The sequence below is a fragment of the Diabrotica virgifera genome, chromosome 3 (assembly GCF_917563875.1).
Source record: "Diabrotica virgifera virgifera chromosome 3, PGI_DIABVI_V3a".
In the NCBI taxonomy this organism is placed as follows: Eukaryota; Metazoa; Arthropoda; class Insecta; order Coleoptera; family Chrysomelidae; genus Diabrotica; species Diabrotica virgifera.
This window is the reverse complement of record NC_065445.1, coordinates 138,620,088-138,632,064: the sequence shown is the minus strand read 5'-3', so window position 1 is coordinate 138,632,064 and position 11,977 is coordinate 138,620,088.

Genomic DNA, 11,977 nt, shown 5'->3' with positions numbered 1-11,977 from the left:
GAAGTTATACTTTTACTACATATTATGTGATTTTTAAGACAATACCAAAAATTTAAAAAAATAAAAGAATAAAACGCACACAAACATATTGAAAAATGCCACAAAGGAAAAATGATTTCTGAACGATAATAATTGTTGGCAAAAATTTTAAATACGCATTTTCTGAAAAAAAAAATTATATAACAAATATACTTACAATCATAAAATGCATAAAAAAATAAAAAAATAAAAACTTGCATCGGGAATCGAACCCGTGAATTTCGGGACGCTTTGATTCGTAATCGAAGCCTAGACTCACTCGTCCAATTCCACATTATTGGTCATGTGGAAAAATGGGGTAACTGAACGTTTTACTGTTTGACAGTTGTTTTGAATATAATTAAATTATGTAGTTTAAATTTTGTGGAAGAAAATATTAAAATATAACAAAACAGTAAGAAAACAATATATTAGATGAAGATTGGTAGAATTTTGTTGCTAATCAAATTAAGTATGTAAATCAAAGCATTACATACCTACTAGATAAATAAATCTACGCCAAAAAATCATAATTTAAAAATAAAAATCGGACCTAATTTGGGATTTCTCTCTAAAATCCCCATTCTTGAGAAAATAAATGTACAGTAGAGCGTCGATTATCCAAACGTCGATCAACCGAACGACCGCTTATTCGAACTATCGACTCCCGCGTCCCGCACTCGAATACCGAGCAAGCGTTAGTAATTGACGCTTAAAATATCTTCAATTTTCTTCAATATTATATCCAAAAATAATTATGTTGTTGCTAAGACTGCACTTTTTTGTTTAGTTGCTAGTTGGCATTATCAAGATATAAATAAATATGTAGGTATGTAAATATGGCTTTTATTCACTTGTGGATAAATATGTATGACTATAAATATGTATCAATATATTGTAGTTCGATTATCCGAACAAATCGGTTTTGCGAACACCTATGTCCCCCAATTAGTTCGGATAATCGACGCTCTACTGTATTTCAACCTAATCCAAATGTATAATTACAATATGATTATAATAAAAACTACTTACCAAATTAGAATGGGTTTTCCTTGTCCAAAATAGTCCAAAAATATAGGTATACTTATGAAAACTATTTAAAAAGGTGGTATAACTATTAACTAACTTTTGTTTGTTGTTTATTTTCACACAAATTTTAAAACGCAACAACCATAAATAACCAAACTACAGCTGTACCACAGCCGCCATATTGAATAATTTTTGACATGTCATTTGAACATCCAATCAGAACAAAGTTATAATGCGCATGCGCCGGGATCATAGGTTTTAACATATAAAAATTCACCCTCATCGCCGGTAAAGAAGTATAACTTCAAAAATTTTTCAGGCCATAATAATGAAAAGACCTTCTCCAACGCAATAAACACTTATACTCAAATGATGGCATCTCCTGAGGTAAAATATTCCGGAAGTAAAATGAGCCGCCGTTCGGATCTCCGGGTGAGGACTATCTCAGGGGAAACACCATTACAGGTTAGAAAAATCAGGATAGAGTCTTGGAATCTTGGTAGTCTTACAGGTAAGAGTCTGGAGTTAGTGGATGCGCTCAAACGAAGAAGAGTTCAAATTGCTTGTATTCAAGAAACTAGGTGGAAAGGACAAAGGGCGAAAGAACTAGGTGAAGGATACAAATTGTGGTATGAAGGGAGTAGTAACACTAGAAATGGAGTTGGTATAATTGCTGATAGTGAAATGAAAGATAACGTAGTAGAAGTTGTAAGAACGAGTGATAGAATGATGTCAGTGAAATTTGTAATTGATAAAGAGGTATTGAATGTTGTGTGTGTATGCTCCTCAAACAGGTCTGGGTGAGAATGAAAGAAGAGCTTTCTATGACCAATTAGGAGACGTACTGAGTGATATTCCAGCACAGGAGAAAGTTATAATAGGAGGTGATTTCAATGCACATGTGGTCCAAGCCAAAACAGGATATAAAAAAATACATGGGGGATTAGGCTTTGGAACTAGAAATGAAGCTGGAGATGAATTAGCAGCAGCATAGGATATGGCGATTGTTAATACATTTTTTAAAAAGAGAGAAACTCAACTTATTACCTACAAAAGTGGACAACATAAATCCCAAATAGATTACTTCATGATAAGGAAAGAAGACATACGTGAATGCAAGGACTGCAAGGTAATAGTTAGTGAGACAGTAAGCCAACAACATAAGCTGCTTGTTCTGGACATCGAAATAAAAAGCAAAACTAAACAAAAATACCAGAGAAGACCACAAGGAAAAATAAAAGGGAAAATTTTATAAAAAGTGGCAAGAAACCAGATCCGACATAGATCTTTAAAACTATATGGTCGCCAAAAAGGAAGTGAAAGTGGCAGTAGCAAAAGCTAAAGCAGAAGCGTATTAAAACCTATACGATCAACTTGATACATACCAGGGAATGCGAAGCAAATAGCCAAACAGAGATCAAAGAAAGCAAGAGATTTTAATCAGATTAGATGTTCCGAGATGAAAATAATAAAATACTAATTCACGAAAAGGATGTCAAAAAGAGATGGAGAAAGTATTTTGACAGTTTATTAAATGAATAATTTGACAGACAGCCTGTGGAATTAACGGAGACAGTAACATCAATGTTTACCAGAATAACAAACGAGGAAGTGGCTCAAGCGCTTCAAAAAATAAAGAAAGAAAAAGCAGTCGGATCAGATGACATTCCTGGGGAAGTATGGAGAGCATTGGAAGAGACAGGAATAAGTTGGCTAGCAGGTCTATTTAATAGAATTATGGAAGTTGGACAAATGCCAGACGAATGGAGAAGCAGTATATTAGTACCTGTCTACAAAAACAAGGAAGACATACAACAATGTACAAACTACAGGGCTATAAAACTACTTAGCCACACCATGAAAATATGGGAGAGAGTAATTGATAGACGGGTACGTGAAGAAACCGTATTATCCGATAATCAATTTGGCTTTATGGAGGGCAGATTAACGACAGATGCAATTTTCATTGTAAGGCAACTGATGGAAAAATACAGGAATAAAGAGACCAACGCTCATATGGTATTCATTGATCTTGAGAAAGCATATGATAGAGTTCCTCGAGAGATTCTGTGGTGGGCACTCAATAAGAAAGGAGTCCCTGGCGAATATGTAAAGATTGTGAGAGATATGTATGAGGGAGTAACGACTAGTGTTAGGACAGGTGTGGGAGAGACTGATAAATTTCAGGTAAAAGTAGGATTGCACCAAGGCTCTGTCCTTAGTCCTTATTTATTCTCATTAGTTTTGGACCAAATAACAGCGAAACTACAGGGTAGCATTCCATGGTGCCTAATGTATGCTGATGATGTAGTGTTAATAGGAAATAGTGAAAGAGACTTAGAACAAAAACTGGAACAGTGGAGACAAGCTCTGGAGGAAAAAGGTTTAAAACTTAGTAGGACAAAAACAGAGTATTTGGAATGTTCATTTAAAGATGGGGTTACTACAAGTAAAATGGTATCTTTGGATGGTGAATATATATATTCTTTAGACCTTCTACCCTCTCGGGTGTAGGTATCATAGGTTGGATGGTGAAATGATTGTGAAAAGCAATAGTTTTAAGTACCTAGGATCGGTATTACAGAGTAATGGAGAAATAGATGGAGATGCATGCAGTAGAATTAGGGCTGGATGGATGAAGTGGAAAGAAGCGAGTAATGTGTTGTGTAACAGAAAAATTCCAATGAAGCTGAAGGGAAAATTCTATAAAACAGTCATAAGACCGGCTATGATGTTCGGAACTGAATGTTGGGCAGTGAAAAAGAAAGAGGAACAACGAATGCATGTGGCGGAAATGAGAATGCTTAGATGGATGAGTGGAGTGACAAAGAAGGATACAATTAGAAATGAGTATATTAGGGGAAGTCTAGGTTTGGCACCAATTGATGCCAAAATGAGAGAACATAGGTTAAGGTGGTTTGGTCATGTTCAATGTAGAGACGTTAATCACCCAATACAAAGATAGCTGAAGTGCAGATTCCTGGAAGGAGTAGGAGAGGAAGACCAAAGAAGACCTGGGGGAGACGATAAGGCAGGATATGTTGGTAAAGGGGATTAACATTGATATGACCCAAGATAGAATTGTATGTAGAAATGCAATTAGGGAAGCCGGCCCCGCATAGGGATAAGGCAAGAGAATGATGATGATGATTCGGTCAAGATATTGTTGAAATTACAGATTTAAATGTGTTTGTACCCTCGGAGATCGGTGGGAAAATGTACGCCGAAAATAGCAAAATTCAGTTTGGTAACACTGTGTGAATGTTGATAGTAACGTATCCCTTTTAAGATGAACAGAATTGTAATTTAGTCCACATAAATTAACATATTTTTTTGCCAATAATAATGAGATGTTTCCACCAAATAATGTTTCAAATATGATGTGCCAAATAATTTTGAATTGATTGCCGCCAATGAGCTTGTTTTTTTTTGTCATTAAAGTAGAAAAAACTTTAAATTTATCCTTTATAGTCATTATCATCCAGTTCTCGTCTAATTATTTTCACTGTACTAATATCCGTCGACTAATTTACAATGATTAATACGATGTTAAATTATCTTATCATTAGCGGCTTCTGGAATGTCTTACACATATCTAATATCGTTGATAAAATGCGCATTCCCACCGACATCCACTTCGATATTACTTGTGACAGGTGAAGTCGCTTCACGAAGGCGTGAAGCACTGTTGTCACAGATAAAAATTTTGAAAATTAATTTTATTATAGCAATAATTTTTTTCTCGATGATCTTTCCGGGCCCCGTTAAAATGCGGGCTCGAGGCATGTGCCTCACGGGCCTAGTGGTAAAATAGGCCCTGGTGTCTTGATAATATTTTTCGCTGTGGAAGCTATGATAATATAATAATATATTACTTGATATGCCATAGTTCCTGGTTTAAAACGTTTTTTTTTTTGTTCGAACTTTATTATCATTGTTTTTTTTATAAATCGTACCTATGTAATAAATCGGTCATACTGCAGCCAATATACCAATGCAGCTTTGATCCAGAACTACTTCCGTACAGCTCTCAATAACGACACCACCTACAGTTGAGTCCCTGAATCTTTACCCGTGCGTCATCATTTAAAGCATACGAAATAAGTTGATGATAAGTCGGAAATTGAAATTTACTAAACGCAACAGCAAGTCACAACTGTATATCAATTAATATTTGCAGATCTTCTTGGGTAGAAGCTAGGAGTACTGTGTCGTCCGCATATCGCAAATTATTGATGAATTCAAAATATCTACGTAGTTAAGATTGTTGGTGCGATTGTGCGATTAACAATTAAGCACAAATTAAAGCAGCTAAGTATAGGGAATGTTTAAGAAATAAAAAAGTACCATAAAATATCATGTCATTACAATACTAAAATACAAGGTGTTCCATTTAAGAAAACTCAGAAAATACTCATTCCGAGTTTCGACCAACCCTGTATACTAAAATTAAAAATTTAGCTATACTAATGATTCTTAATAATAGTAGAGTATATTAAAAATCATTTGAACGTAAGTAGAGTTTTAGATGTCAAACTACTACAATTCTACAGGGTGATAATTTTGCTACGAAATTAATAAAAAAACGTAATTATCTTTTAAAATACCCTGTATAATATTACAAAACCTCATATTTTAAGAAAGAACACATCGAAGAGAATCCAAAAATTTAAAAATATACAGGGTCCCATTAAAAAAACGAAGTTATAAGCAACTTTCGGTATAACCGGAAGTTGCAAAGAGATGAAAATATTTTCATTTAATAGATCATCCTTCAAAACCCCTTTATTACAATTTTCATGATTCTGTTGCCTTTAGTTCTCGAGATATTTCTAATAGGCCCTTTATTTGCCTCGCCCTGTATACGAGTACATTTTCCGAGTACTTTTTGCAAGTCTAAACTTGTTGCTGCATGTGGGAGAGCAAATTAATAGCAACACGCAAAAATTAGTGATGGGCGAAATGATTCATTTGAATGTTTCGAATCATTTGAATCAACTCACTCTCACTATAATTTTTCGAAACAATGATTCAAAACATTGAAACAATTGACTCATGTCATTCTACCCGATTCTGTAACTTCATAACTATCTAGACTGCAAAAAAGTTGTTTGAGTTCGTTAAATGAGTTTCCTATAGTTAATAGCTATTTGTATAACGAGGGAGGAAAGTGCTACTTTCCGAGGGAGGAAATCACTCGAGGGAGGAAAAGGCATTTTACTCCCATGTTATACATATGATTTTCCACCTTCCTCAAATATCAAGTATTTTTTTCATTTTTAAATAATTTATTTTAGGGGAGTGCATTTAGATTTTCCCTTCGGAAAAAATCAAACAAGATAAAACTTTTTGTAATTTCATTAAGAAATGTTTAATAAACAACATATCAAAAAGTTCTACTCGAGAAGTGGGTGCTTAATTTTTTATTAAACAAATGAACAGCGAAGTTAGATGTTTTTTTAAATAACTCCGAAAATATAATCTTTAGAAAAAAACTGACTTGACCATTTAAAAATTCAGAAAATTTTACAAAAAAAACCTTATATAAAGATTTTTCTAAAATTAAATCTCCAGCTTCTGTAATTTTTTATTTATAACTCTAAAACCGCCCTTCTCACACACATTGGCGCACTGTAAACTAGCGTTGGAAGAAGTGCACGGTTGAGTTTTTTAAATGTAATTCTTTAACTACTGGATCAAAAGAAATTTTGAAAATTGAACATGAAAGAAGATGAAATAAGCTATCTTATGGTTGTAATAAAAGGAAATAAAATTTATGGACATAAGTACGGTGTGGGCGGAAAGTGAGCCTTACATGAATTTTGTTTAAAAATGATTTAAAAATGTGTAACTAATACAATTTTACTTATAAAACTCTCAAATTTGCACAACTTACCTCTCAATCATGTTACTAAACGATGATTTGTTCAAAAAAAATCTCAAAAATTTAATTCAAATAATACGATGTCTCAAAAAATGTAATTTTTGAAAACTTTGTAGTTTTACAGAATTCCCACCGCTTTAAGACGGTATTACTCAAGTTTGAATAAATCTAATACAATTTTTTTGATATTTTTTAAAGCTTAATATGTAATTTTTAAAAAACACTGAATTATTTTAGTTTAAAAATGAAATAAATAATTTCTTTTTGAGAAAATTAAGAAAAATAACAAAAATGTAATACAAAAACCGAAAATTACCAGCTGAAAAAATGTATATACAGAGTGATCAAAACTTTTTTCTGTAAAACTTACCTAAAATACATTTAATAATAAGCTTCAACAATAATAAATGTTCAACAAAAATTTTTTTTAGCTCTTATACAGTATGTCTGCGTAACTTGGAACCTATTGATAACTTTTTTAATATCAGTTTTACGAAAAAAAGTTATTCTTTATAAAATACTTTGCATCGTACATAACATAAGATGCAATCATCAAATATCAAATTTTGTTAATTTTGTACGAGGTATGTCAAAAAATATGAATTTCACTCAAGAGTAAAGTACCTTTATATTTCACAATATCGAAAATTTTTATAAAGAAAAGTTGTTTGGAATTAAAAACTATGTTCCAATATGCAATTATATCCTTCTAATCGAAAATTTGTTCTTTTTAAATACTGTTTCAAATTAATTATACACATCATTAAATTTTCACTGATTATTTATGATAACTATTTTATTATTAATTTTATGAAGAAAGTTGTTCGTCATAAATAGCTGTGCATGGTCTAACACTTAATATGCAAATATAAAATATTATATTTTATCAATATTATACGAGGTATGTAAAAAAATTATATTTCGCGCAATAAATATGTACCTTTATAGTTCACAATATTTCGATTAGAAGAGTGTAATTGCATATTGACACATCGTTTTTAATTCTGAACAACTTTCTATAATAACAATTTTCAGTATTATGAAAAATATAGGTATTTTACTCCTAACTGAAATTTTTATTTATTGACATATCTTGTAAAAAATTGATAAAAATTGATATTTTATGATTGCATTTAAAGTTTTAGAATACGCAGAGCTTTTTACTAAGAATAACTTTTTTATTTATGATCCCATTGTAACAATTTTTTGAATATTGAAGGGAGAGATTTTGAATAATTTGATCTTTCTTTCTAATACATTTTAATTTTTAATATTATTGTGAAAATTATTTGTTTATCTTTTTTTTTTAAGAATGAAATTCCATATTTGTTTGATTGGATTCTACTTGTTTTTCATTTAAATATCCGCCATTTTGGATTCGCCATTTTGAAATTTAAATTTTTAATCTCTAATTCAGATTCAAAAACCTGTTAAAAATAAAGACAATAAATGTTTTAGAAAAATGTTCTTTTTTATGAAACCTGTTAAAAATAAAGACAATAAATGTTTTAGAAAAATGTTCTTTTTTATGTTCTTTTAGGAAAATCCGCATTTTGGATCCGCCATTTTATAGTTTATAATGTTAACATTTAAGTTAGGTTTATCAAAGCTCTCAAAAATAAATATATGTAGAAATAAATACATTTTGTAAACAAATTATGATTTTACAACTATTTTTTAAGCTATCCGCCATTTTGGATCGGCCATTTTATAATTTAAATTATCAAAATTTGATTCAGGTTCAGCAACCTCTCAAAAACATCCACATATATGTAAACAAACACGTTTTATAAAAAAAAAATTCGGATTTTACAACTACTTTTTAAGGATTTTTAGGAAAAAATCCGCCATTTTGAATCCGGCATTTTGAATTTGCAAATTGTAATGTCAGATTCAGTCAGAAAATAAAAACATTTTTTATCAAAATAAAATGTTGAATTCACCCATATTCTTAACATTATTTATACAAAACAATTGTTATTGTTTAAACAATTAATAAACAATTAGCGGCGAAATTTTTGAGTAGAACTTTTTACTTTAACATATTTATAAACTAACAAAAAAAGTTTTAGAAAAATATAACCTTGTTTGATTTTTTTCCGAAACATTGTATCTTTTCGTTCTAATTGCACTCCCCTATTTATGTAACTAACCGACAAAATTTATTAGAGCACTAAAACTAACAATTAGGTACATTATAACTGTCAACTGTCAAATATAAGTCAAATTATTAATGTAAACATTGTTAAATCAAAATAACAATTTACTGTTTTTACCATTCTGCAAAATACAGGGTGCTCTATAAATAAACGTTAAAGAGTATAGATACTTACGTAATAGATAATAGAATATTATGTATAGGGCGTCAATAAGTTATTTTATCAATGACATATCATGACGTGCCTTTTACTTTTCCTCCCTAGTAAGGAAAAGTACTTTCCCTCCCTAGGGAGGAAAATTACGACTTTGCTCCCTACAATCAGGTCAGGAAAAGTATACTTTCGGTAGAGGTAGGTGGAAAAAAAGTTTTCATACGATATAATACATGCTCAGACACGCTTGCCTTCTTTTGCGTCTGTAAAACGCCTATTCTCTTATGCTACAATAATTAATAGCCCTCGAAGTAATGCTCTAACTGATGACCACTTTGAAAAATTAGTTATTTTAAAAGCTAATAAAATTAGTCAGTGAGTGTGAGTGGTGTTAGCTGATTTTTACTCGATGATTAATTTTTTAAATTCTTATTTTTATTTCAGTTAGAATTGCACGTTATTTTATGTTTTCACGACTCATAAATATGTTTAGAGATGCAGAGATAATTATTACCTTCTTACCTTTTTTCGGGTTCTATATTAGAATGTACTCGAAATAAGTATCCGAGTAATTCGAGTAACTGTACTTTGAGTATTGTACTCTGAGTACTTTTCTTGAGCAATGTACTCGGTACTCTGTACTCGTTCCTCAAATATGAACAGTACCCGGTACTCTGTATACGATCCAGCTCTGGATACGCCAATGTATGTACATTACCTTCAGAAAAATTTTCAGTAAATGTTCACAGTCATTTGTTTCGAGCTTCTGTCATATGTCGTATAATCCGTGTATATTAATATAATATACATACACAGATTATACAACATATGGCAGAAGCTCAAAACAAATGACAATCGATGAAAAGCCCTAGCTGTTAGGTACTATTAGGTAGGTGTATCAGTGAAAATAAACAGTGAAAAAATATTTGTGGTCTTGTTAATTCTGTACCTCAGAGTCAGACGAACGTAAGTCCAAAAATTGTGATTTTCGGGTTTTTGATGTTTTGTGTGTAAAATTTAATTCTACATCGAGGCATGATAACGTAACTCCTTTAAAAATTATACTTTCCAAATTAGCCAAGGTTATAAGAGCGTAAGTCCTTACCCATATCAGAGCAAGACAAACGTAACTCCACTTACTACATTATGGCTCTGAGGTTTTGCTTGAAACCTGTAAAACTTAAGTCCAAGCTGGACCTACGCCTCTGTGGCTCTACCGTTAATAATAGTGTATCAGACCCAAGTCCACCATTTTGCCGCTGGCGCTGTGCAGTTCAATCAGGTATAAAATACTTTCAAAATGATTGTAAATATGGAGAGTTGTCTAGTTCTCAAATTGAGATGTTTGAAGATAATTACATAGATGATCCCTCGTACTCTTCTGGAGCAGTTTCAGAAAATGAATCTACATCAAGCAGTGATTCTACTGCAGCCGTGGTAAGTAGGCCTAGGCTTTTGAACAGCCCTGTGGTGAATGCAGCTCAACTGGTCACTGGTCCCTTATAGTGACTCCGATACAGAAGACAATACAAACGTAGGGAGTCAAGAAAAAGGCAAAAAGCGAGTAAGACATGAAGAAAAATGGAAAAAATATATAAGGAAGAAGAATAGACTTGCTGGGAAGGAATATGTTAACACAAAAAATATGGTTGTTAAAAAATATCAATAAAACCCCCTTGTTATGATAAAACCTAAACCTGTTATGATTGTGTCTCCTAAAATGTAACCAGAGGTTTACAGAAGAAGACAGATTAAAAATACACTCTGAATATTGTAATGCTGAAAGAAACTGGGACTCAAAACGGCAGTTTGTATTGTCTTGTATAAGAGCTAAGCCAGTTAATAGGCAACGTCAGAGAGACGGGACAAGAAAGAACTCTGAAAGTCATTCGTTTTTTTTTTAATTACATAAAAGAAGAAGAAGTAATTTGCAAAATGTTCTTCTTAAATACACTTTCAATTTCAGAAACTTTCATGAGAGTGGCCATAAAAAAGGCCAGTGCATCTGGATTGGTAAGTACAGACCTTAGGGGAAAACATATGCCAGGTAATAAAATACCTATAGATAGACTACAACGAAACAAAAATCATATTTCAAAGTTCTCTGTATATGAAAGCCTCTACAGCAGGGAAAGGTTTTAACGAAAATATTTGGGAAATCACTTGAACATTTCTACAATGTAGGCTTTGTATGAGGAAGAGTGTAAAAAAGAACAAGTTAAACCAGAAAAAAAGTGGATTTATTCTAAAACTTTTAATGAAGATTTCAACTTGTCTTTTCATTCACCAAACAACGATACATGTGATGTTTGTGATAGACTAGATTGTGAAGTGAAAAATGAAAAAAATGATGAACTACTCAATGAACTGAAATAAAAAAAAATAAACACCTCGAAGATGCCTCATTAAGATATGAGTTAAAGAAAAAAGACAAACTTGAAAGAAGTGCTAACATAGGATCAAAAGTGATTATGTCAGATCTTCTAAAGTGCCTTCCAACACCAAACTTAAAAAACACCAAAAGTTTTTACTCAAGAAGACTCTGGACGTTAAATAGTACTATTTTTGATGCAACAACTGATAAAACTTGGTGGATGATCTGGAATGAAGTTACAGCGGGTCGAGGAGGAAATGTTATTTACATGGGCAAGTGAAGAAATTACTAATAATCAGCCTACTGATGTACTGGCTATTTGGACAGATAATTGCAGTGGACAAAACAGAAATATGAATA